The 27,835-nt window shown below is 38.7% G+C and overlaps 1 protein-coding gene and 1 long non-coding RNA gene across 3 annotated transcripts in view; both read right to left on the bottom strand.

The window, feature by feature from the left end:
- The window catches only part of LOC134743235 (dual specificity protein phosphatase Mpk3-like), a 61,510-nt gene that overhangs the window by 7,000 nt on the left and 26,675 nt on the right, over positions 1-27,835 (bottom strand). The gene's annotated exons all lie outside the window — the stretch shown is intronic.
- Positions 19,109-21,895, bottom strand: LOC134743256 (uncharacterized). Its single transcript, XR_010128000.1, has 2 exons — positions 20,399-21,895; positions 19,109-19,635 (listed from the first exon to the last, which is right to left on the bottom strand). It is a non-coding gene; the product is annotated as an uncharacterized LOC134743256 (long non-coding RNA).

The following is a 27,835-nucleotide window of genomic DNA, read 5'->3' as shown; positions in this document are numbered from 1 at the left end:
GTTTCCCGTTAGGTTCTCTGTAAACAAATCGCCTTGGTGCATCAATGTCATATTTTATTATCTCTGAAAACTTGTCAAAAAACTGTAAAAGGCACAGTATGTGTAAGTTACTCTATGGTTTACTAAACGGGCTAGTGGTGCACTCGGGTGGCAGAACATTGCAGTAATACCCCCTGTTTGTGATTGGTTATAAAACGTAACAGGAAAATAAGCAACTAGAAAATAAAAAATGGGAAAATATGCGAATAGGCCGGTCCGCACAGTTCAAAATGTATGAGAAATCTACATTAATTCTCACATTAGAGATTTTTTGAGATGTGATTACCTATGTTACAAATAATATATTTTGAAAAAAATCTCCACAAAATATGTCAATTTGTTTTTATAAATCCAAATTATTACTAAAAGAGAGAAATAAACCAAAACATCAATCCCCACACTAGAGATTTTCTAATATGCTGTTCTCAGGCATATACTCATTAAGTATTTATATTTTCTTCCAGCTTGGCACAGAAACCTGCCCCCAATAACTTTCTTTATTAAAAATTTTTTTTACATAAAAATAACAACTAATGTGTACATAAAAATTACATGTTAATTAAGCTCTTTATATTTACTATATTCTACAAAAAAATCTCTAACGTAAATGAATCCGTTTAATTACTATTAAACATTTTTGTTTCGATTTTTTTTTGTTGCTTATAGAAAATGGACACTCGACTTTTGTTTCACCTTCATAAATCTCTTACTCATGTTAGTGTAATAACAAAAAAAATCTCATGTATATGTAATATTGTATGGAATACAACCATAATTATTACGACGTCCAAGCTATTTAAATTACCCACGCAGGCACTAACTGACGGGTACTGATTCACTGTAGAGAACGTTTGATCGACTTCCATATCTCCGTCTCACTTCAATGTTCGCGGTAGACGATCGGTCCGCTTGAACTGCCGAGAGTTCGCGATGCGGTCGACCGTTAATTCTCCCATGACTAACTTACCCAGTTTCATCGGTACGCGTAAAGATTGTTTACGCATGTTTAATTTTGATTGCGCGCTTACTTAACACACCTCAGGCAAAGCTCCGATAAAACGCGCAATGCATACATTGCGGCATATATCTCACGTATGTCAGCTATGAGGCTATGTCGCTATGACATAGCAATGACAGACAGTGGCAGTTAGTGCCAAATTAGAATACAGACTTTTTTACCAACCATAAAGTTTAGTGCAAAGAGAATTTTAAACTCCTTAGTGAAAACCTCACGGTTTGTGCGAAATTGAGCGTTAAGCTATACTATGCTAATAAAGATGATGGTGTGATTTACGGAAATTAATAATAGATATAATTTATTTTATTGTATAATACATTCCCGTTTCATTTACACCCAATATTATATCTTTTTCCGTAATCAAATGCGTTTATAATTACTGTAACCGTCTGTGTAGTGTACCATAATATACGCGATGGTTTGTCCTCCGGGCCCAAAATCGATGATCCCCTTTGATTATTTATTTTAAATGAACGTCAAAATCCAGACAGGAAATTTGATTTTGACATTTACGGCTACTGCCGTAGCAGTCGACAGCAATGTCGCGCTTCAATATTGCTGCAGTCGACTGCATTGCTGCAGAAAACGTGAAAAAGGTCATTCAATTCAATGGGTAGTAGAGTTATGAGATGAAATGACGCAATAATGAAACTTTAGTTAATTAACAATATTATATTAAATCATTATTACATACTATTTTACTCGCAAAAAGGTTTACTACCAACATACTTCTTGGTGCCCAAATGAAATAAATAGTACATTTCGATGCTAGTGCGGAAAGTATGTCATTACTTCACGAGTACCGAGATAGGTATCTTGGCAAGACTCGGGACGAGTGAAGAATGACATTTCCGCACGTGTATCGAACGACGTTTTTTAACACAGTTGCGAAAAAATAATAAAAACAACAAGTGAGGAATAAAAACAACAAGTAAGGAATAAAAACTTGGAAACTTAAAACGCCGCTTAGTAAGAAAAAACGCCTCTTTTTTGACATGCGTTTCGGCAGCTATTCCTTTAAAGTGATATTTTCCAGAATGAACAATAAATGGGCTACATTGTCCATTTTTTTATTTAGTGCAAATCGCCACACTGTAATTGTAACAGGGAAAATTGTCACAAAAAATTACATAACATTTAAATTTTTTGTAAACAACTCATTTTTTTGTATGGAAAGGTCTAATAATTTTTTCAAAAATGAATTCCTCGTTCCTAAATTATACGAAAATGATATATAAGTTGCCCTAGTTGCTAAGAACAGGAAGAAATATAGCATAGATTGGACTTGGGGAGCCGACCCTTTCACCCCCCTTTTGGGGGGCGTTACGATCTCGTGGCTACCGGGCTGAATCAGTTTTATTTGCCCTAAGGAACAATCAATCGTGCCAAGCGGCATCGCCTGAGACAAAAGTGCATACTCAATGCGCTTACTTACCACTATAATTTAATAATCAAATTAATGGGCCCTGGAGGGAAATTCTCTGAAAACCTTAAGTTAGCTCATTTTACTTAAAGGAGACATTCTTTTATTTTTAAAAAGAACCTAAATTGCATTCAAAGGTTTTTAATTTTTTTTTTCAATTTTGCTTGTCTAAAAATATTCTTGAGTACTAAATATTCGATTTTATGGAAATTTTGTACGACAGACGAGTGTAAGACCTAATGTTTCTTGAATAAATGTTATCATTAACATTAACTGTATCGACGTGGTATCGACTAGTAGAATAAAATAGGGAGTGTTTATTGTTTGGAATTTTTAGTCGGTTCGATTCCCAGGCGAGACAAGCGAATTTCAAAAAACCTTTGAATGCAGTTTTGTTTCTTTTTAAAAATAAAATGAGCTAACTTAAGGTTTTAAGGCACTTTCCCTTCAGGGCCCATAAAAAAATTCCACACTGTATATTCAGAGCACGTCTTATTCTCAACTGTTAGACCTTAGACTAATATAACTTGATCCCAAGTTTCCTTACAATTATACGTAATCGAGGGCCAGGTTCATACTGGTTTCATGTCGCGATGCGCTCGCTGACAAATACCAAGCGGTAAGAATTGCTGACATTTGCGTCTTTTCACTCACACAGCTCCCGCTACTAAAAGCATCGGATGACAGGATCGTTGAAAAGGGACAAACATATCGTTTGACGTTACGTTACTCTTCTCGTGAATTGTCAAAATTTAAAATTCGAAATTAGCTTTATAATTTGTCCGGGCGGCTATTCGAAGCATAACTAAGTGGACGGTCCTTACTAACCAGTAAGATTCAGATCAAGCATAATAGATAGTTGTAAGACTTCAAGGGTCTATTTATATCTGACACAGCATCCAGTATTCTAAACGTTTTGTGAATAGATATAAAAAATTGACAGCTATCGTTTTTCATATAAAGACAGACACTTAATGCATTGAACTATTGAACCTTAACGCAATGCCATAAGCCATAAGGTATACTTTCCTAATATACCTTGAGGCTAATTCGAACTTTGTAATTAAAGATATCATTTTTTTAATTTGCGTGTGCGTTTCGCTCGTACTAGTTAAAATATGTTTTGGAGCGAGTGAGACGGTCGGGCGAATGATAACAAAATGATATATTATTGACATCTTAAATAAAGTTCGAATTGGCCTCTGTGAATGCCTGGAAATACCGCATACTTTTTAATTTTTTTATGCTGGAAATTGATTTAATTATCGAGAGAAAAATGAATACGTTATTCTTCCATAACTTGTGCAGTTACTGGCAAAAAACTAGAAATGTCCATTAATTGTGCAGAACATTATTTGCTGTTTGTTTCCAAAATCTTGCTGCTATTCTACAAATATAGTAGTGACTCGGGAGATTTTTAAACATGATCGATACAACTACTTCATAACCACCATAGTAAACTTTTCTCTCGGCGTGGGAGTTCCTCGGTCATGAAAAACTTACAAAATAATAATTTGTTTCAATAAATCTATAATTTACATTATTGTCGAGAGATATTCTGACCGTGTAGTCGTATAAGCTTCATAACCCATTCTACAAAAAATATCTTATGTGGGAATTATTGTTTAAGTAGTATAAAAGATTTAAAAAAAAGTTTTATTTCTCAAAAACGGGAACTGATATCAAGTTGTTACTTTACAGACGGGTATTCAATATGATATAGAATTCACCCATGTAGAAAAATTTGAGTGTGCATTTAATGTAACTTAAACTTTATATTGACTCCACTAGAATGGTTAGAGATGCTTTCGGAAACGGAAGCTATTAAGAAATAATAAAATGGTAAAAATTGCGACTGGCAAAAATCGCGGTCTGGAAAAAACGATTTTGGCAAAAATATCGTCATACTCCCCTAAAATGGATGGTTGTCATTGATGCGGTCGTCAGTCTAATGAAGCCTAATGAACGAGATAATCCGATAACGAGGGTTGTCCAAGCGCCTGGCTCAGAGCTCGTGACTGGCTCCAAGTTATAGGGTGAGGGATAGCAAAAGTTGAAGTGGTCGGATAGGTAAATCAGGCATTGTTATGTAAAGTCGGTATGTTGTAGCCGGCCGGGACAGGGTTGTAGTGTGGGTATAGGATTGCGCGGAGCGGCGCGGGCCGCGGATCGATGCAGGAGCTGAATGGGAGGGGGGTGGGGGCGCCATTCACCTGCCCCCAGCCCCGCGCTCAATGGTCACCCACGCAGCCGCGTGGGGGACGACACTTCCAAATCCGCCATCACATTCGTCTCGCCGCCATTCAGTTTGCAGTTTTGAAAGCTATCAAATTAAACGAACGATCCCGCCTGCCACTGTGAGTCCCGGCCGCCAACGCACCGCACGCAGGGGCTGATCGCCACTGATTAACTCCTAGGTAACTTGATAACGCTATCGAACAACGCCTACGTGCGTTATGAGTTTATAACTCATAGTTCTCCAAAGATTAGCATAAGTCTACTAAGACGTAGTGAATATTCCGAGTATGACCTAAATATAACTAAACTGACACATGCAGCTGCGCCGCTGTTAATAATAAATTCCCCGTAAATGTACAAGCTGGACAAAGGCCACCTGGGCACCTGGGGCCTCCTTTAAATAAATAATTTACTCCGAAAAACTTAATGGTAACTTTAAGTACTTGAACCAAGAAGATATCTACCTTGTCCAGAAGTAGACGTTTTTTGAGAATAAAACTGGTACATTGTTGAGAAACATTCTTATATCTTTGATATGTACCTATATGTTATGCAATATGTTTTGGAATTAAAGCAGTTTTATACAATCCTACACACTATCCATCAATGAAGCAGGAGTCGATTCACGGCGAAACAAATGCAACTAGGCTTTCCATTGAGGCAGCCGGTAGCCCCCCTCGGGGAAGGATTATGAGCATGCAGTCTAGTCTGCCGGACTACTGCTTACACCTAGGTCATCTAGCTACTTTAGGTTTCTACTGTGGAGCAATTTCCAGTTGAGACTTAGCAGGTGGTTATAGAGAATTGGATTGCCTAACTTTAGCTTAATCTCCATTGCGGCAATCTTAAAAAGGAACAATTAGCTCCATGCATGAATTTATTTTTATTTTTGGATTCATAATTTATATCGTTGGAACACCGGAAATGATAAAAGTACTTTGGTAAAACTTAACATTATTTTATTAAAAAATATTTAAAATGGTGAAAATTTTTGAGCGGTTGAAACGCTCATAATTTTTGGCGCGAATTCGACAGAGCGTGATGACGTCACACGTTGGGCGGCCCAACTGACGTTTGCTACTAATGACACTAATCTGTCGAACGCGTGACGTCACGTGGCGTTTCGAGCGTTTCGCTAACTAGCTTTTCGCGGGCAAATTTTTGTACTTTTTACTTATAATTTTAAGTGATTAAATGGTAATTTAAAAACGGAAATGCATTTGTAACATGATATAACGGTAACAAACATCCGAATAAAACATATTTCGTTCAAATATAAACTTCATGCATGAGGCTAATTACGATGATTTCTTGCTAACGCTAACTAGTTTTTGTTTTTTACTTGTAATTGGTTTGATCCATGATAAGACTGCAACAAGGGGCCCATTACTCGAACAGTATTAGTCTAATATTAATCAGTGTTGCCATGGTAACCCATACGATTTGACAGTTCGCGGACTAATAATATTAGTCAATACCATTCGAGAAATGGGCCCCTACACCCAATATTGCACATCAATTACGAGTATATGCAAAAAATTTGGTCTCTACCGATTTATATGATACTAAATAAGGGTCAAAAAAGTACTTACTGACAATTATTTGGAAAATACCTACTATATCTAGTACATAATTAAATTTATGGATTAAAAAATGCTTTATATCTTGAACCTATTGTCCATATTTTAAATCAGGGGAAAAATCTATATTTTATTCTGTTTTTGTATTAATTATCCCTTACATGCGAAAAGGTGTTCAGGGGCTCCACTCCACCTAACTTCACAAGATTATGTAGGTGCGACAAGTAATCAGATTCGAAGGATAACAGTTTATTTAGGGCAAAGTCCAAGGCTAATCAGTTTCCGATGGTCGACACGAGAGTGAGGGCTGCGATAGATTATTTAATTTCATTAAAACCCCCGAGGGCGGCGCGCTGATGAGCATGAGCACGAAATTGAATCAGTGTTACCCGAATGGTCATCAGATAATTATTTACGAGAAACAAAGGCGTGGGAGCAGTGCGGTTGTACATAACATAATGTACGTGGAGGTATGTGGTAGTCTGGCAGTAGGCAGAGTGGAGCGTGGGCGAGCGTGGGCGAGCCATTCAGGGGAGCCCACGCGCCGGCTGGCAATCACGACGCCTCGATTGATCGCGAGCGAGAGGTGCTGTCTCACACCAAAGAATAACTCATCCATTTAGACAAGTGTCATGATGTCATACGGCGTCGACACTCGCTATCGCCGGGGAAATACGACCAACTAAGTAATTAAGTACCACTGTTCCATTTGTTGATAACTCTGAGTCAGACTAATTAAAATCGTTTATTCGCATTAGGTATTAAAGACGTCACTTAAAGTATGACACTTTTTATTGCGGTTGTTCATTTCATTGAGCACATGCATGTAGTACGAATTCTTCAGCCACTTGAAATCTTCTGAAGCATTTCTTTAATACGTGTATGTAAACTCGTATTATTTTAATCCTGGAAAATAATTGAGTATAACTACATTGAGACTTGAGTACATAATTGAGCAGATACTTGTCGAACTCGGTGGTGCAACGTGCAACTGACTAATTTGAAACTAACCGCTTAGCACATTTCTAGCCTCACACACAATATGTGTATGTTAATGTACATGTTATACTCGTATGTGTTGTAAGCTGTAATGTACATGTTAAAACTGAAGTTTTGTCAACTGACACATTTCTTGCACATCGCAAATAGATAAAATTTCTAGAAACAAAAAGAGGGTAGGTTAGTTCTTAACTATTTAATTGAATTCAAATTTGTAAGTGTTTACGCGTTGTCCATTCCATAAAACACTTGCCGGTTAGTCACGGGCGCTGAGCCGAGGCCGAGCTGGCCGTTACTCACCCCGCGTTACACAACCATGGCCGACAGACTTCCGCAAACCGACACAATACCTGGAATGAGCCTTGGAATAATTCCAGAGACAATTCTCTACTCACACCAAACTCAATAGTTTATCTGGAATTGGAAATGACAATGGTAAATATGTCGATCAATAACTCCCGCTCCGATAATAATGAGTATAATGATAATGACACCCTATAAAATTACAATCATCAAAATCACAATCTAAGGGATGTAAATATAGAGTGCTTGTACTTAAGAGGTTTTTGAGAATTACTTTAATTAACACTGTAGCCACTGTAGGTATACAATTTAAGAGGTGGGTTTTTGGACCGATTCGACGTCGACGAAAAGTTGACGTTGTTTTAACAATACAGTAGATGATTGCGCAAAAATAAAACTCATGTCGCTCCTACGACGGACAAAAATCGAACAATCTAAAGCTTGTCCCAGAAAAAATAAGGTTTGTATTTGCACAGGACAGGTTGCACATCAGACTTCTGACTAACAGGCTTAAGGAGACTGTTATAATGTAAAAAAAATACCTGTTTTCTTATTCTTTATAAAAAGAAATCGCTTTCGTTTACATTTTCGAAGATATCGCCATCACAGAAAAGACTACATCAAAAAATGTTGTACAAACACAAAATCGAGGCATTTCCACGAAAAACTAGCAGTGAAGTTAATCTATGTATGTAGTTAGTAAGACCTGTTCAAAAGGTGTTAAAACAATTCTAAGAAACTGATGGCAGACGATGGCGGACTGGAAATGGACTGGAAATAGCTGCGTTGCAAACAACGCCTATTACCCTCCAAGCTCCTGATGACACTCCTCGGTACGGAGTGAAACATGTCGAGCGTTTTTCGACTTAAAATACGTGTGACCCGTTATTAATATATTTAATATGCCTATTACCCTGTCTGTACTATGTTTACCTAAAAGTGCAAAACGTACAAATGAACAGTGCAGTCCTTAAAAAATTACGCGATAAAGACCTACAAATAAACTAAAGTACTTAACTAAAATGCAAAATTGTAAACCGAAGTGGAAATCCAATCTACCATTATCCAAGAAAGCGATAAAGCGACTAAGTCAACAATATCGAATTTGTGGAAAAACACCTTATTCTTCCCAACTGCTCTGAATTACGATCCATTGAAAAATAATGGGCTCGTATGAAGCAGAAACTCAATAAAACCACAAAACTAACGCCATATCAGTTGAAAACTTCAAGTCGAAATGGAAAAAAGCTTAAAAAATAATAACACCCATAACCGGAACAACCAAATCGGATGGCAGCCATTACAACAAAACTACGAAATTTCTGGGTTTATAAAGTCAAAGACTCAAAACATGCGTACATATATGTTGTTTATTAAATTTGTAACAAGAATTTACCATCAACCAGTTGATTATTAACTGTTGTGTAAGATTTTGTGAAAATTAAAATGCGTCATTTTTTTCTGGGACAAGCTTTAATATGTCAAAATCCATCAAGTCATTTAGAATACAGAGAATGCCAAACTTAACATTCGGAAAAAATATTGCCCCTTTAATAAATTAACATTAAGCAGAACCGAGATCAGACAAAGCTACACACTCAGCGCTGAAAATAGACGTTTAATAACAGCCAGCGGCCAAAGATAGACTCGCAACACGCCTACACATTTTGAAAAACATAATTGAACTTTTAAGCTTATGCGAGGCCTTGAAAAAAAGCCTCGTATAGTGTAATGAACGATACTTGTCGGGCACTGGTAGTGGGCTGCATTGTATAAACTTGTGACAGCGTCGTGCGAATCGAATGTGTTTGAATGGGGCCGCGCGGCCGGAAGCCGTGACACGCCGGCCCGCGTTATTAATGAACTCCAAGTGGGCACCGGCCATGCCGGCCGCCCGCAGCCGCACACATGTCCTAAACCAGAGCTGACCGAAGGCTTTACAATCGCCAACTACGAACAGACGATTCATGCACACGCAGGCGACTATTTTTATACTTTAACTTTATGCAATAAAATAAAGTACGTTGGCTGTATATTTGACTTACGTACAGTGAAAAGCAATATGTTCATGAAATGTATGAAAACATACGCGTATGCAGAGAGTCAACAGGATGCTGTAAACAGATTTCATTAACAAAGGGTAATGCATGTACATATGTAATGCAACCTTCGTTTTCAGTGGAACAAACAACACGCGTTACAAAAGGGGTAAGTAACCGCGTTATTATATAGCCTTATTATTCGTTTATGATTTTGATCCAGTACCTAAACTGAGCATAAATAAGCTAGAAATGAATGGTACCGTAAAATGAATGTGGAAGTTTGGAGGATGTAGATGTTGAGATTGTTGAGGCTGCGTGGTTAGCTGGTAAGTTAAGATTAATCGGGCCAGCGCGCGCTGCGCCGAGTGGGCGTGCGCCGCGCGCCGTGCGCCCGCGCCGCTGGAATGCGGCCCGCTGCCAATGACCGTTGCAAGTTGCAAGGGACGGTTTTTTAATGCCCACCTTACTAGTTCCCATCCGCAGGACAACTAACGAGCCCGGTCAAAGGATTTAACTCGTCGTTTATACGCACGACGTTATTAAACAGCGTGCTGAGCAAATACACTTTTAGTATTATTAGCCTGAGATCTTATACGATTATCGTTGTTGGACTTTAGAAATGGAAATATAACTTGGTATAAAAAGGTTTAATTTATGTTGGACATTGCTAGTTTATTTCCCTTATTTAAAGCTAGAACACGCCAAAACTTTGGCACACATTTTTGCTTGTCACGGGTAGTTTAATTTTATTTTCCCCTCACTAGCTCGGAAAGCCGTCTTTTATCCTTTAAAACAAGCGGGGAAAAACGCACTTTATCCACTAGTGGGGAAAGTAATTTGACCTTGGATAGAGCGTGTTTAAGTAGCTTGACAGATAACAAAACGTAAAACGCTCATAATAATGGTTCGTTCGATATTAAATAATAATAAGCCCCCAGGGCAGCTTGTGGCGAGCTGAATGGGAAGTGACGTCCCTTGGGTCCCATACCCCCGAGAGTTGGTCAGGCCCCTCCCTCCGGCTTGCCTTCATTGGTCGGCTGGAGTGAACACTGAGCAGGGTCCGCAGGACTCTCACCTCTGGCTTGCCTTTACCGGCCGTCCAGAGTGGGGTGTCAGAGCTATATGCTCGCAGGGTGGAAGTGAAATATGCATAAGACGCGAGTTGGCACAGTGGCTGTGAGTGTTTACAGCCACTGGGTAGAAAGCGGTGCACACCTCTCCACACCCTGAGCCACTCACGCGATGTTGTCCCCTTGTCGCTCCGTGCGAGCGGCCGTTTTCGGGGACCCATATTGTGAGTTGGCGAGTCACCACCTGTCCATTTTTTTCGTGTTTTTAAACATAGATTGGGGCAGGTGCCATAGTATTTCCATAGACCCGGTAATCAGTACACTAACATCTCAACACAATAGTCTAGTTTATTTTGTTTCTTATCATTGCAATAGTCCTGCACTAACCGGGGCTTGTCCTTGGGTGCACTACTATAGTGCATACAGGGATAATCGTCGGTTGGTGTCACATCACCTTTTAGAGTAAATTGTCTTTTTACAAGGGGCCTCTGCGTGTTGGCTTCGGCCCCACGCACGCCTTCCAAATGTCCGGGACCCCATGGTCCCGAGATTATGTAAAGGACGAACATAATAATAATAAAAGCCTTTATTAACAATCTAACTTACATACATATTTCTAGTACCTAAACTTATGTTTACTTACATATTTATTTATTTATTTTATAATATTTCTTCTTTTTATTCTATTTTTTCTTTTGGCACCGGTTATGTCGTTTCTGCAGATTGTCTTGCTTTGCAGCATAGGCCTCCCCAAGATTTCTCCATGCTAATCGGTCTCTTGCTATTCTCATCCATGTTGTTCCTGCTGTTTTCTTTATGTCGTCCTCCCATCTACAGCATCTTGGACAAATAATATCCCCACATGATCTAACATCAAAAGAAATTAACAATAGAATAAATATCACTTGGAAGAGATACTGGTCCTATAAAGAAGTAATGAAAAACCCTGACATACCATTGAATGCTAAAAGGAAAGTATTTGATACTTGCATTCTACCGAGTATGACTTATGGCTGCCAGACATGGAATCCCACTGAACAAAATACCAAAGCTGAACCAGGGACCGGCCTGCTATCCCTTATCGGGGTTTTATAAGGGTATTGCATAAGGCTTAACTCACCATACCCTTTGCCAGACGAAACCCTTTGTTTTGCTTTTAAAAACCCTTATATAAAGCTACCACATTTGAGTAATCGGTAGCCCAAATACCCTTACAAAACCCTTATCATCCGCTCACCAACACCTTGCATATTGCTTATAAGGGTTAGCTTTATAAAGGGCTTCCCTTTTAGCATATAAGCGTGCTAATTTAAGTCGTCTACCTTGTTCATAAAGCACACATTACTTCGAATCCGAGCGATCATCGGCGGCGGCGGCGGCGTTCTTTGACTAGGCACGTATTTTCTTTCCTTTTACTACCGTAGATATATACTAATCCTGTCTCTTTCACGCAAATGGAAACCTTTATAAAAAGCGCTTAAAGATAAGGGTAACCCTTATTAAGAGCTAGCCTTATTTTTGGTTAGCTTTTCGGTAAGGGTTAGTCAAAGGTAAGGGTATGAATGGGCTTGCAGTTCAAAAGGGAAAGTCTTTCAAAGTGTTAGCCGTGTTTAAGTGTCGTCCATTGAAAGGGTTTTATCGCGGAAAGGGTTGTCCGGTCCCTGAGTTGAACACTATTTTTTTTTTATTTGGGAATTTGTATGTTATTTCTACTCAGAATAGTCAGAATGACAACCTGTATCGATCCCAATATAGGAGGAAAAAAGTGTTTCCATATATTTTTTAGTCCTTTCATTCAAAATGTATTACCGTCCGTCGTTACCGTCATACAAACTTTATTGAAAAATAAAAAATTTAGGGCACGATTTTTCTCCTATCAATTATATCCATCGAATTGGTACTTACCCCTAATTTATAAATAAACAATATTAAAACCACGTCTATAATTGAAAAAATTCAGCTCGCTTACGTGTAGGTTATATGTACGACTATGCGATTTATACAAGAGCGTTTACAGTTATTATAATTAATTAAAGCGTTAAAAGTTTGCATCGGGAGCGAACATTTTTTTTAAATAGTGGACTTGAAAATCTAAGGGGATTGAGAGGGATTATATCGAGAACATTTTTGCTTCAGTTAGAGGCTTGAAACTTCGTAGGTTGTGACAGACAAATCTCATGCGTTGTATAATTATTAATAATAGTTATTTGTTATACAAGGGTGCAAACTGATCGGCGATTGGCCCTAGTCACACCTGATGGAAAGTGAAGACAGGGCCTAAGATGGAGCTCACCGGTTCAGTAACAGCCCGCGAGTGTTTCAACACACGAGAAGTAAAATACACCCACCAAAAACATTTCATGTAAAGTGTTGCCAAGACTAGGCGCATAAAGCTTTTACACTCAAAAGCTATCAGATCCCGTAGTAGGTACCAAGACTTTTACTCTGTAAGTCCTAACTTTATTAGCTCTAACTGTATAAAGCCAACATCTTGGTCAAACGTACATTACGGCTTGGCCGTTTCGTTGCAGTCACATAAACACTCACTCGGTGGACTTGTTGTACAAAGTAGTTACACAAGTCTTTCAAATTCTGAGTGTCATTAAGGGATTGTCCAATTTGTCCATTTGACAGCAACGAAACGGCCAAGCCGTACTGTACGTTTGACCAAGATGTTGGCTTTATACAGTTAGAGCTAATAAAGTTAGGACTTACAGAGTAAAAGTCTTGGTACCTACTACGGGATCTGATAGCTTTTGAGTGTAAAAGCTTTATGCGCCTAGTCTTGTTGGCAACACTTTACATGAAATGTTTTTGGTGGGATGTTATTTATTTTTGTAAGAGTTGACATACCAGCTAGAAATGACTTATTCGTTTATAGAATCTACGTTAATACAGGATCATATATAAGCAGGCATAACTGTAAAATATTTTAACATTAGATTTTATAAAAGTTACGTATTGCTAGCGCCATCTATGTAGAGCCTATATCCATACTAATATTATAAATGCGAAAGTCTGTCTGTCTGTCTGTGTGTTCCCTCTTCACGCTTAAACCGCTGAATCGATTTAGATGAAATTTGGCATAGAGATAGGTTGTCCCTGAGAAGGACATAGGATAGTTTTTATCCCGAAAATCATCCCTTAAGAAAGTAAAAAGCGGGGTGGAATTGAGATAATTAATGACGTGTCTGCTAATTTGTGTGCATAATATGCTCAAATTGAATAATTGCTATAAGATTTTCTCCAGGCGCTATTCTTACTCTAGCTGGGGTTACTAAGTCCACGCAGACGAAGTCGCGGGCAAAAGCTAGTAAATTATAAGTCAGGCATTTTATGTATTATAAATTGTAAGTTTCTAGTAGTTTAAATTGTAAATTTTAAAGCATTATTATCATAATCGGAATTGTTTTTAATGACCTAAGCGTTAGTTAAGCTCTCCGATTCAGCTCATTCAACCGATTTTAGTGAATTTTGTGTGGGTACGTACGTGCTATCGTAGTGCTGTTGGAAAACCGCGGCTTTGTAGTGCGACGATTCGAGTTTGATCCCCAGACATGTATTTTTTAAATTAAAATTTGAATTTAGCGAGTGCGAAGTGCGAGCTAAGCGTAGGTAATTAGGTATTCGTTACAGTTGGGCAAAAATATTTTCTAGTCTCCGGCTGTTCTTCTGTATAAGTCGTACGTATTACTCAACTTATTTTCGGAAAATTTTGTGAGCAGAATTTATTTAAAAAATATTAAAATAGCTCACTTATCACACGCGAGTCAAGAGGTAAAGAAACCGGTATATAAATGAGCTCTCCGAATATGCATACATCTTACGGTCGCGTTACTCTGGTGTTTCGAGATCACTACACGCATGCGAGTTTCTAAATCGTTGGGAACTGTTTGATGGTACTGTGACATCCGAAAACAAAAAGTCGTATGTGCCTGCAAACTTATTCACTTATTCACAAATAAATTGTGCAGCATAATACGGCAAATTTAATTTAATTAACAATATTTTGTTACGTGAGAATACGAGTCACATGAACGTTGTCAGTCGAGTATGTAATGTACTTTATAAAACAACTGATCATAGTCTGCTCACAAAATACACATAATGTTCCAAATTGGCTGTCACATATGGACAGATAGACGGAAGACCGGACGGACAGACGGACTAAACAAAACTGTAAGGATTCCGTTTTTGCCATTTTGGCTACCGAAGGCCGAATGCCCGGAGCGCATGACAGGTACACGCTACGCGCAACGTCTCCAAGTATCTTCATGGCGAACGGTTTGGCCGAAGGACGAGCTCCGCGAAGATATTAAGGTCAGAAGTGACCAAGAGATGCGCGCTTCTGTAGTGTTCAAACACAAAACTTTAGTACCTATAACTGTATGCATGCATAGTTCTTGCGACTTCCACAAACACCTACTTGCGAAGTGCTCGCCATCGGCCTTCGCGTTCAGACAATTTAACTGCTAATCAAGTTCGGTAAAATAATTTTAGTATCAATACAAAATTGTTTTTTTTTTCTAATAGGCTACACATATTTAGGCTTTGTTCGCGAGGTTGTACAGCTCACTGAACCTCCCTTGTGCTTAAAGTTCATCATCTTCCTCGCGTTATCCCAGCATTTTTAGCCACGCCACGGCTCATGGGAGCCTGGGGTCCGCTTGGCAAGTTGGCAACTAATATCAAGGCACAACTTTTTACGAAAGCGACTGCCATTATTAGGATTAGTCCCGTTTCCTCGCGATGTTTCCTTTCCGGAAATGCGACTGTTAAAACCTATCTTAACAAGGTACAATAAGTAGGTATTAGTCCATACAAATACCAAAGCAAATACCTAATACTTACCTAATCTAGATAGATTAAGTTTCTCAATTCTATGATATAATAATTAAACTAATTAGGGTGACATCTACCGAAGCTCTTGTGTACTTGCAGAAGTACTCTACGAGCTTAGTTTAGCTATGTCATTATATGTAATAGTTTATTACCAATCCGTAGTGTCATAGTGTGGCACTGCACTTAGCTATATAAGCTTCTACATGTATGTAGATACGATCACTTTTTTCAACCAGCCTTCTGTTAACATTAAGCCGGGCCGGGGTTTGAACCCGCGACCTCCGGATTGAATGTCGCACGCTCTTACCGCTAGGCCACCAGCGCTTGTGTTTGAAGTAAGGTTTTGAAAAGTTTACGACAAGAAACAGTGCCAATATAGAGGGCGCTATTTGGCTGGTTTACGTGAACCTGGTTCAAATCGGTACTTCGAAAACTTTTTGTTTTTTTTTTACTGTTGTTTTTGTATTAGCATTTCGATCACTGCTACCACACAAAATTTCACGATTCTAGGACTTCAGGAACCACCCAAGTAGCACAGATAGCTGTATAGCAGCCGAATAATGGAGTACGAATACGCTTGAAGCTGAATATAAAAGCTGTATAAGAGCAGAATCAGCGAGTTTTCAGCTCTTATAACTTAAATAGGCACAGATTTTGGCAGCTTTAAGTTCACATAGCTGCTTAAGAGCGTTGTAGCAGCAATTTAACGGAGTTATAAGGGGTAACAGGAGTTATAAGAGCTGCATTTTAAGTGGGTAAGAGACCACCAGTTACCCGTTATTCAGCAAATATTTCACATGTACGCCCTAATACCGGGAAAAGTTGACGTTGGGCTGGATAAAAGAGAATTAATGTCAAATAAATACAAAGGCAGCTCTCTGTTAGTATAAAGTTTAAAGTGAATGCAGGTAACATAAGCAAACGGCCGCCATCACAATACTAATAATATTTTGTTAAGTGTTATGCGGATATTCCCCCAGTGGTATTAATGCGAGAAAGATGTTTGGGAATGCAAGTTTATTGACATTATATATATACATTATCTAAGAAAATTTTAGTGCGCCACGAAAATAATCAGTTTTTATTTAATTTAATGATATAAATATGCTATGTGTAAAAACAAATTCTGGGGTTTGAACAGAATTATGAGATAAAAAGTTAATATTTCGTAATTAGGAAGTACGAAACTAATAGAATAGGTTAAGAACTCATGCACAAAACCCTATAAAAGTTGGAAAAGTAATCTGAAAATGTATAGGTTATATACGATAAAATGGCGGTCAATGTTAAACAGCGGTATGAACCGTTAAAATTCTTATAAGCAGCAAACGTCTGTTTAATGATTTGTGTGTGTACTGTTAAAAAGTCTGAACTCAAATAGAATTAAACATGTGAACATGTAAGCAGTCGTAAGCTTTTTAATTTAAGTATAATTGTTCACAAGCTCACCTTTAACTGAAATGTGAACCATTAAACAGGTATTATACGGACACTTTAGTCAGAGTAATAAAAGCTGCTTAGCGGTAAACGTGTTCAGCGATAAGCTGTATTATGTGCCATATGTGTTCCACTATACGTCTATTGGCTTCATAATAGTTCACTCGTGCTCCCTTAATAAGTCAGCGTAATAAAAGCTGCTTAGCGGTAAACGTGTTCAGCGATAAGCTGTATTATGCGCCACATGTGTTCCATTATACGTCTATCAGCTTCATAATGGTTCACTTGTGCTCCCTTAAAAAGCAGCGTAATAAAAGCTGCTTAGCGGTAAACGTGTTCAGCGATAAGCTGTATTATGCGCCACATGTGTTCCGTTATACGTCTATCAGCTTCATAATGGTTCACTTGTGCTCCCTTAAAAAGCAGCGTAATAAAAGTCCACAATTACCTTCTTATACAACACATGGCGTAATTTTATCCACTAAACAGACCTTATTACGGTTAAAGCATTTGATAACCCTTAAAGCTGTATAGGGTCGTAGCAATATACCTTTATATCACTCTTTGCGTATTAATGGTAGTTTTCAGAGCTGTAATGCAGCTTTTAATCAGCCCTAAGCTATTTAATTATCACGGGGAGCTATTATACAGCTGTAGGACCACGGGTGTCTTCTTATAAGTGTCTTATTACGCACCGAGCGTTAAATAGAACTAAAAGTGAGTAGTTATACAGCTATCTGTGTTACTTGGGCAATGTTTTCAGGATTAGAGGTATTTTTAGGTACCCCCATTTGAGGGGGTTGCAGGGCGAAAGTTACAGATTTCTGGTCACCATATGTGTCTGCATACAGACCCATCCCTACATGCCAAATTTCAGCCTTCTAAGACTTCAGGAAGTAGTCTGTATTTTCTATGACGCGAATTTCATGTGTTTCGGACAGTGAAAATTAAGGTACTATAAAATTTTAAGTATAATAGGTAGCTTAATAAAACTTGGTGTTTTTGATAAGTCTACTGAGTACATGGTATACAAAAAATTACAGCTCTCTAGCATTGTCCAAGACGAAGCTACGAGAGTTCGAAAATACGGCGGAACGTGCCGAGTAAAGATATGCACTGCCTTTTGCCCTTTGTCGCGTCTTGGCGGGGGCACGGCCGTGCCCCCAGATTTGCACCCGTGTGTAACACAAAACTTTTCTCCACACTAGGAAAGTGCAACATCCACAGGCGTTAGATCATCTTCATCACTGCATGGGTTCACTCTTCTTTTTTTATGATAATACGATATTATAACAGAAAACTCTGGAAGTTGTGTAATTTTAGGTGAGTCGGAGTCGGTTCAGTCGGTGGGAAAACTTATTAAGTAAAATTTTTGTTGACTTTTGACAATGTTAACATTTCTGATGATGCGTTTTGAAATTGCATCGACTCAACTTGTGCGTTCAACATTCATTAATTCATTATAAAAAACCAAATGTTTCTTATGGAATTTTAAGGTTATGACTTATAATAATTAAATAAAGCTAAATTTGGTATTCTTATATTAAATTCTCAAAGTTTTGAACTTTATTTAATGGTAATTAATATCGAACGAACCATTATTATGAGCGTTTTACGTTTTGTTATCTGTCAAAAGCTACTTAAACACGCTCCATCCAAGGTCAAATTACTTTCCCCACTAGTGGATAAAATGCGGTTTTACACGCTTGTTTTAAAAAGCATTAGCAAGCAGGCACAGTTGAAAGCACCAGCGAACAGAAGTAAATAAGTTGTCAGGAGGAATGCATTTAAGTAAGCATTCATTACTATCATCTGGTGTATGTAGTCCACTTCTCTAAAAAGTGATACAATAAAATATATGAGCTATAATACTGGGCGAGCTAATTGGGTGAAGTGGAAATACCTGCGGGTAGGTGTCGGCCGGAGTAATTAATTATTATTATTATTTGTATTAGGGTGGTCCTTATTTCTCGATTTCTGAAAAGTGAATGGGGCACCTCTTTAAATTGTTATTTAGCATGAGTTATTTCCACACAATTTTTTTTAATTTTTTTTATTTAGTTTTAGAGGTCGCTACCGAAGGTCAAAGTTTTAAAAAATGTAAAAAAATATAACAATTTTATGAATCGAGCCAACTATTTATTCGTGCGTTTTTGTTATAAAATTTTGACTTGTTAAATGAAATCAAGTGCCGTTGCCTACTAGCGATGCACTGACGCGTCCTCCACCCCCCTCTCACACCCCCGCGATGCGACCGCGTGGGACGATCTTCAGTCCATTTTCGTTATTGTGAGAGTCTGCACGTAATCCTCAAGCGTATCGTTGTGAAGTATTGTAATGGCGTCTACAAGCAGTGGAATACGCGTCTCAACGCGAAATACAACTAACATCTGGCTTATAGGCCAGTTAACACCAAGTTTGAAGCAAACAAAATTGCCGTCAATACGTGAAGTGCTAAGTTTGTTTTTTCACTTTAAAACCGATGAAAAAAAAACTATAAGAGAGTCTGCGACGGCGACCGCCCATTCCGTCTTGACCATATGGGAAAAAGCTGCAATACCAACAAGATTAAAGAAACATGTAATAGCCAAAATTGAATACCACTTTAAAGAGTGGCAGAAACTTAAAAAAAATAAAGAAAATGCTTCAAAACGCTCCGCTGTAACAGAAAAAAAAGAACAAGAATGGCTAAACCAAATAGAACAATTATTCGACATTGCGCACGCGAAAGCCTTAGATATGATGACTATCGAAGAAGATAAACAATTCTTACTGCAACAACGCGTTAATCGGGCAGGCATTATGACTACAGTGGACAAAAAAAGTTTACAGAAAGAGGCTCAAAATTTAAAGAAAGAAGCAAACCTACAAAAACGCCGCAAACGCGAAGAACAAAAAATTCATGCTCTGCGAGGAATACATAACTTTTCATCTACATCTAGCAGTGAAAATCCCACGCCAACACCTGACATGAACGACGAAGCAGGGCCCTCAACACTTCCAACACCGCCACCACAAAAGCGAGGAAGAAAGCTTTTGATTGATCCCCACGTAGCGGCGAGTCTTGATGCCGCTAAATTAACTGACAGGAAAGCCACTATCGTCTTAGCATCTGTTTTAAAAAAAACTTGTACAGAACCTCAAAAGTTCAACATTAATCGTTCTTCGATTCGCCGGCAGCGGATAAAGCATCGTAAAGTCATAGCAAAGTGTCTAAAAAAAGAATTTAAGCCCGATTTGCCCTTAACAATACACTGGGATGGTAAACTTATTGAAGATATAACAGGACATGAAACGGTGGATCGCTTACCAATATTAGTGTCTGGGCATGGAGTAGATCAGCTGTTGGCAGTTCCTAAACTTGAACGCGGAACCGGTGAAGCATGTGCCTCTGCTGTTCATGAAACAGTACAGACATGGGGATTAAGTGACAAAGTTAAATGCTTATGCTTTGACACAACGGCAGTTAACACTGGACTGCGAAACGGATGCTGCGTTATTTTAGAACAAAAAATGGAGAAAGATATGCTTTGGCTCGCCTGTCGCCATCACATAATGGAAATTATGTTAGAAGCCATCGCAAATCAAGCCCTTGGTCCATCTAGTGGCCCAGAAGTTTTGTTATTTAAAAGGTTCAAAAAGAATTGGACCCATATTAATCCTAAGGATTACAAGAATGTTATTTCTGATCCCGAGTCTGCCAAATATGTTGAAAATATCTCTTCAGGAATGATTTCTTTCGCACAGGATCAATTGCGTGAATACCAACCGCGTGATGATTACAGAGAGCTATTAAATCTCACAATCATTTATTTGGGAGGTATTCCCGACAGTGGAGTCGCATTCAGAATGCCTGCAGGCCTTCACCGTGCTCGTTGGATGGCAAAAGCGATGTACTGCTTCAAATTATTTATGTTTCGGCATCAATTTAAAATGACCAAAAGAGAAGAAAAAGCAGTAAAAGATATTTGTACTTTTACTGCCGTCATATACGTGAAGTATTGGTTCGAAGCACCTGCTGGGCAATGTGCACCACGAAATGATTTGAACCTGCTGAAAGACCTCATAACATTTAAAAATATTAATCTGGCGATGGCCAACGTTGCTTTGAAAAAGGTTTTAGGTCATTTATGGTACCTAAGTGAAGAACTTGTTTCATTTGCATTTTTCGACGACAAGCTTCCGATTGAAGTAAAGAAAAAAATGGTGATGGCACTAAAAAATGAAGGGCTGGAGTATTGTCCCAAAAGAATAAGCCTAGACGCCAAACATATCATGGAAAAAGATATTGAAGACTTTGTCACAAGTAACTCTTTAAGGTTCTTCCAAATACTTGGCATTTCATCACGGTTTTTTAACAAAGATGTTGAAAATTGGGAAGGTGACGAAGACTTTAAAGCGGCAAAAAAAATAGTACAATCCATGCGGGTGGTAAATGACATCGCAGAACGCGGAGTGGCATTGATGGAGGAATACAATAAGCTATTAACAACTAATGAAGACCAAAAACAGTATTTGCTTTTAGTAGTAAAACAATTCCGAAAAAAGTACCCCAACGCCCAGAAATCCACCCTTTTATCCTAATTTGTTATTTATGTTGTTGTTGTGTTATGGATACCTGATTGTGTAGTTGATTCAGATGTCCATTTTAGAGATTATAACTGCAATCTTTAACACTTCAGAGTTTTTTTTACAATAAATCTGATTTTGCATGTAATACGTTTGTTTAATTTTATTTCACAAAGTTCAAGCTGCGGTAGCGACCTCTAATTATTGTCCAAAAATTATGAAAAAAATACTCTTACCTATTTTAATGTTAAATAATCAAAAGAAATGGTGCCCCGTTAAAAAATCGAAAAAAAATTTTTTTTTGCCATATAAGGACCATCCTAATTTGTATCTCATATAAACTCACGGGTATATACATCCCGTTCACTTGATAGGCGTGCGTGGGGATACAGATCCAACACGTAGAGGCCCTTTGGAGAAGTTTGCTGTTATGTAATACACCTGCTAGAACCCATTCAGGGGTACAAATAGATACCCGTAAATCGGTTCCAACAGGCGTAGGGGCTATTATAAAAACAGTGGAAAAGAGTGCCGGTTATGGTGTTGAAGTTTGGCTGGTCAAAAGATTGGGCTATTGCTGAGAGGTCCGGACACCTGCCATAACAATGTTGTACACGTTATCGAGGCAGGCGGTGACTCGCCGCTGACTAGATGGGCCCCTGAAACTGCCGTCGTGAAGACGACCAGGAGCAACACCGGTGTGAGCGGCTCAGGGGTGTCGAGAGGTGTGCGCCGCTTTCTACCCAGTGGCTGTTACCAGCCACTGTGCCAACTCGCGTCTTATGCATCTTTCACTTCCACCCCTGGAGCATATAGCTCTAGCGACTCCTCTCTGGACAGCCAATGAAGGCAAGCCAGAGCTGAGAGTCCTGCGGGTCCCCTTGGGGTCCACTCCGACCGACGAAGACACGCCGGAGACGGAGACCCTGACCGACTCTCGGGAGCACTCGGGTCCGTGGGGTCGTTACTCCCCAACAGCTCGCCACAAGCTGCCCTGCGGGTTTATTATTATTATTAAATTCTTTATTTCAGGCCAGATTGCCCATAGATTGTTAGTTATATACAGACTTATAATATTAGGGTTAGTACATCTTAACTTAGGTATTACAGTTTATTTTTTAAACTTATTTGGGGTCCCGGTAAACAGGACGATGAGCCGACGCCCAGTGGCTAAAAAACGGACAATCCCTCCTCTCGGCTATATCTACCAGCAAGCTGTTGGTGCTACCCCGCAGGCGATACATTTGAGAGGCGATTCTTTTTCTCATTATGGCATGAAAATCGTCCATTCGTGCTTCATTCATGTGTTATTTCAATTTGTTTCTTTTAGTGTTTTGACGTACTCGTAAGTCGGGCATGGATCGGGTAATGTAGGGGTGGAGTGGTTCGAGATTGGCTTATCTGGCTGTGACCGCGGCTCGGCTCGTGAATGAACTCACGCAGGCCGACGTCAGTGTTGACGTCACTCGCGCCGTCACACGGACACACCATGATTGACTGAGACACGCCATGATGTCTTCAAATTTTTATGTGAAATGTTCTTAGTAAAATAAGCTATCACCTTGTGATCAGTCCGTTTTTAGGATTCCGTACCCGAAGGGTAAAATAAAAACAGGACCCTATTACTAAGACTTCGCTGTCCGTCCGTCCGTATGTCACCAGGCTGTATCCCCATGAACCGTGATAGCTAGACAGTTGAAATTTTCACAGATGATGTATTTCTGTTGCCGCTATAACAACAAATACTCAGAATAAAATAAATATTGAAGCGGGGCTCCCATACAACAAACGTGATTTTTTTGCCGTTTTTTGCGTAATGGTACGGAACCCTTCTTGCGCGAGTCCGACTCGCACTTGATCGGTTTTTTTTTTTTCAATTTACGTACATCGATAAACTTTTAATAACCGCTTTTGATTCGGGTTTCGTTTTCTATCTCATTTTGTGAGCACTCGTCAGCACGAGTTGATAAGGGTGCTCTATTCGCAACCCGAATATTACAAGGGTCGCGCGGCTCAAAAGGTTACCCTCGCGGGCTGGAGGCCGCGCCAAGGTCTCGCCTACGAGCTTTGTGTCCTTTGTCGGCGATCAAATGATAAACGAAGAACGAGGAGCATTCCTCGAGGACGGGAGTATTCCTCGAGGACGGGAGTTGTTAGGAGACAGCGCGGAACTCCCACGTAGGCTTCGCGTGCGGATGTGATTCGTGTACTGAAATAGATGTTTCCTTCACCATCAATACACAACGCACCGATATAGAGTCTGACAGCGAAACTGCGCGGCGCGGGGCGGAGCGGGCCGCGTAGGCGTCATTACATTTAGACCATAAAATATTCCAATGTTGCTTGCTACCTATTTATAGTTCGTAAATGTTATTGCCAAAGGAGCCGGCAGCCCGTGGGCGGAACAAAACGGAAAGCTCCAATTAGGTTCAACATCAACATAACATTAATTGACATATTTGTACCTACACTACCCAAAACTGTAAAATAATGTAATCTGTCTCATGTAATTAAATTTTTGACGTGTAATATGTAATAATATTATTAATAAATGAGTATGAGTAAAGAAGATTCGCGCAGATTCCGCTTCTAATCAGATTTACGGCTCAGTTAACACATACACAAACGATGATGTTATTATTAATACGAAAAGTTATCCATTTATTTATAACTTAGGTTAGAATTGTTCTAAAAGTATATCTGCCTATTAAGTAAATTATTTTAGAACTTTGCTCTAAATTAAAGAAGGCACTTTAAACAGCATAAATCTTAGCCATCACCAATTCCAAGGATTCACTGCAGACAGCAGTGTTGTGCGAGAAGCATTTTAACCAAAACAAATGTTATCCATTATTACAGTTGGTTACTTGTAAGAGTTGTATAAGTAGTATTACTTAGTGTAGTTAGGTGAGGGTACATTAGTTAGTACACATTGCATTGGAAAATACCTATTGACAGTGCACAGCAATAGCTTGTTGCTCAGGGCAGTTGGTGCGTACGTACACGTCCGAACATCCTGTTCAAACATAGTGCACAGAGCGTACAACGAAAAGCACGTCTTCATTCCCTTTCTATACGTTGTCGTCGTCAAGAATGAAGACGCAATAGTTATTAACACTTTGTAACACAAAACTTTTCGTATTATTATAGCGAGGAAAGTGCAACATCCACATGCAGGCGTTAGATCATCTTCATCACTGGAATCACTCATTTTTTTACGATAATACAATATTATAATTATAACAGAAAACTCTGGAAGTTGTGTATTTTTACGTGAGTCGGAATCGGTGACAAAACTTCAAAGTAAAATTTTTGTTGACATTTGACAATGTTGACATTTCTAACGATGCGTTTTGAAATTGCATTGACTCGACTTGTGCATACAACATCATTATAAAAAAACAAATATGTTTCTTATGGAATTTTAAGGTTATGACTTAAAATCATTAAATAAAGCTAAATTTGGTATTTTTGATTACATTCTCAAACCATTTATTTAATGATAATTAATATCGAACGAACCATTATTATGAGCGTTTTGCGTTTTGTTATATCTGTCAAAAGCTACTTAAACACGCACCATCCAAGGTCATATTACTTTCCCCACTAGTGGATAAAATGCGTTTATACCCGCTTGTTTGAAAGGATAAAATGGAAGTTGTGTATTTTTACGTGAGTCGGAGTCGGTGACAAAACTTCAAAGTAGAATTTTTGTTGACATTTGACAATGTTGACATTTCTGACGATGCGTTTTGAAATTGCATCGACTCGACTTGTGCGTTCAACATCATTACAAAAAAAACAAATATGTTTCTTATGGAATTTTAAGGTTATGACTTAAAATCATTAAATAAAGCTAAATTTGGTATTTTTTGTTAAATTCTCAAACCATTTATTTAACGATAATTAATATCGAACGAACCATTATTATGAGCGTTTCACGTTTTGTTATCTGTCAAAAGCTACTTAAACACGCTCCATCCAAGGTCAAATTACTTTCCCCACTAGTAGATAAAATGCGGTTTTACCCGCTTGCTTTAAAGGATAAAAGACGGCTTTCCGAGCTAGTGAGGGGGAAAAACATTAGCGAGCTGGCACAGTTGAAAGCACCAGCGAACACAAGTAAATAATTTGAGTCAGGAGGAATGCATTTAAGTAAGCATTCATTACTATCGTCTGGTGTATGTAGTCCACTTCTCCACAAAATGATACAATAAAATATATGAGCTATACTGGGCGAGCTAATTGGGTGAAGTGGAAATACCTGCGGGTAGGTGTCGGCCGGAGTAATTAATGTGTTATTTCAATTTGTTTCTTTTAGTGTTTTGACGTACTAGTGCTAGCGAGGGGAAAAATAATATTTACATTACCTATTTAATATTTACTGTAGACACATGCAAAACTTCATTTATATCAACCTTCCTTTTCGAATTGGATAATATTTAAAGCCTAAGTAATAAAAAGATCTTCAAAAATGGTAACGTACAGAAAAAAGTCTACTGCGTAATTATCGCTAGGTGTTAGTGCACTGAAGAATACGATACGGTATTCCTCCATCCCAAGAAGTCCATAACGCTATTGTGATGTAAATTATCATGTTAAAATGTTAGTAAAATCGCGCCCGGCCCCGGCCTCGGCCAGCTCAGGCTGCGTTCTTTGCATGAATGAATGAAGCCGCTCTCCATTGAGAGCGTGCGTAACACTAGGTTTCACCGCGAATGCAATGCACTACAACTTACAAGGCGGCCAACTACAATCACTCGGGCCGCGTCGATCGCGCCTAACTCACGAATCTTAACGTCCGACGACTTTCAAAAGACCGTTTCTTGCTTTGACTTGTGTTTAAAGTTTCAGCTATTGTTGCACGAAGTAAGGTCGATATTTAAATACACACGATGTGATGGATACGCGTTTTCTACGGTTCCATCGTTATGATGAATGGGTCCATTAGCCGCCTGCAATGCGTCAACTCGGCCATCTCGCTTCGATATCGCCGTGTGATCATCTCTTTGTAAAAGGTCAAAGATTAAATTCTTTCTCAATTTTCTAATCTACCTTCAATTACGTACGCTAGTAACTAGTAGCCGATCGCCTATCATTACAAGAATAATAGCTGTAATTTTCCCCCTTGTAAAAGTTGTAAAACAAGTTGGTAAAGGCTCTCTTGATTGTTCAAAAACTGATGGTGCATTATATCCACATGTAAGGCAAAGTAATCAAATGCAAATTTTGAGTTGTTTCCTTATGTTTGCTGGTAAAATTGACTTTTCAATGGTGATTTTGAATGATAAATATTTAATAACATTCATTATGAATCGATTTGCTTTGATTTTGTTTGATATTTTACAGTTAGTATTTTCCTTGTGTTGGTGGATGAAAAAATTTGTAGTGAAACACAATTATGCCAACAAATTTGTTTAACCCTCGTGCTTTGAAACCCTCGCAACGCTCAAGATTCCATTTTTCCAACCACTCGCTACGCTCGTGGGTTAATTTTGGAATATTTCGCTTGCTCAGGTATCAATATTAGCACGTGAGGTTAAACAACAACTTTGCCCCCTTGTAAAACAAATAACTACTAAACGCTGGTAACAGTGGTAACTTATTTATTACCAGACATCGTAAATGTTGTATCAATTGCAGTGCAGTATTGTAGCGCGGGGATGTTGAGTTAAGGTACTCAATTCCAGCTGATATTATTAAAGTTAACTACAGTAATTTGCACCTTAATTGATCATTTCTCTATTGCTTTTAAGCAATTCCTTTAATTGAACTATGATGCCCGTAATTGTATCGAAATTCACGATGTCTGCTCATTATGTCTCTCGCAATTCGTCGAAACACCTTTTTTATTGGCCGGACACACTGTCCGTGAAGTAAAGAAAACAGACCGATATCTCAGGCCCAATCGATGTCTTAATTTGGCAAGACGGAAGGTCTTTGATAATTCGATACAAAGCGAGCCATACAAACGTTTCCAACTGAATAAACACCACCGACTAGCGCACAGTCACGGAATGATGAATGGAATAGTAGAACGAAATATTTGACATTGAAGTGTTTTCAATGAATCTCGGCATCGAGCTGATATTTGCTAAAGGATATGAGTGTTCAATGCAAATAAAATTGCTAAGTGCTACGCTAAGTGGCGGGTATGAGTAAGTGCGCAAGCGTCTTCTAAACTGTTTTTGCATGGCTCATATGCGGCGCACACACGGTATAGGTTCAATTACCATTTTCTAGATACCTGGAGATGCTGCTTATCTTCTGACATC

The sequence above is a fragment of the Cydia strobilella genome, chromosome 7 (genome assembly GCF_947568885.1).
Source record: "Cydia strobilella chromosome 7, ilCydStro3.1, whole genome shotgun sequence".
Taxonomy (NCBI): domain Eukaryota; kingdom Metazoa; phylum Arthropoda; class Insecta; order Lepidoptera; family Tortricidae; genus Cydia; species Cydia strobilella.
Note: the sequence above shows the minus strand (reverse complement) of the source record. Positions and strands in the feature narration are given on the sequence as shown.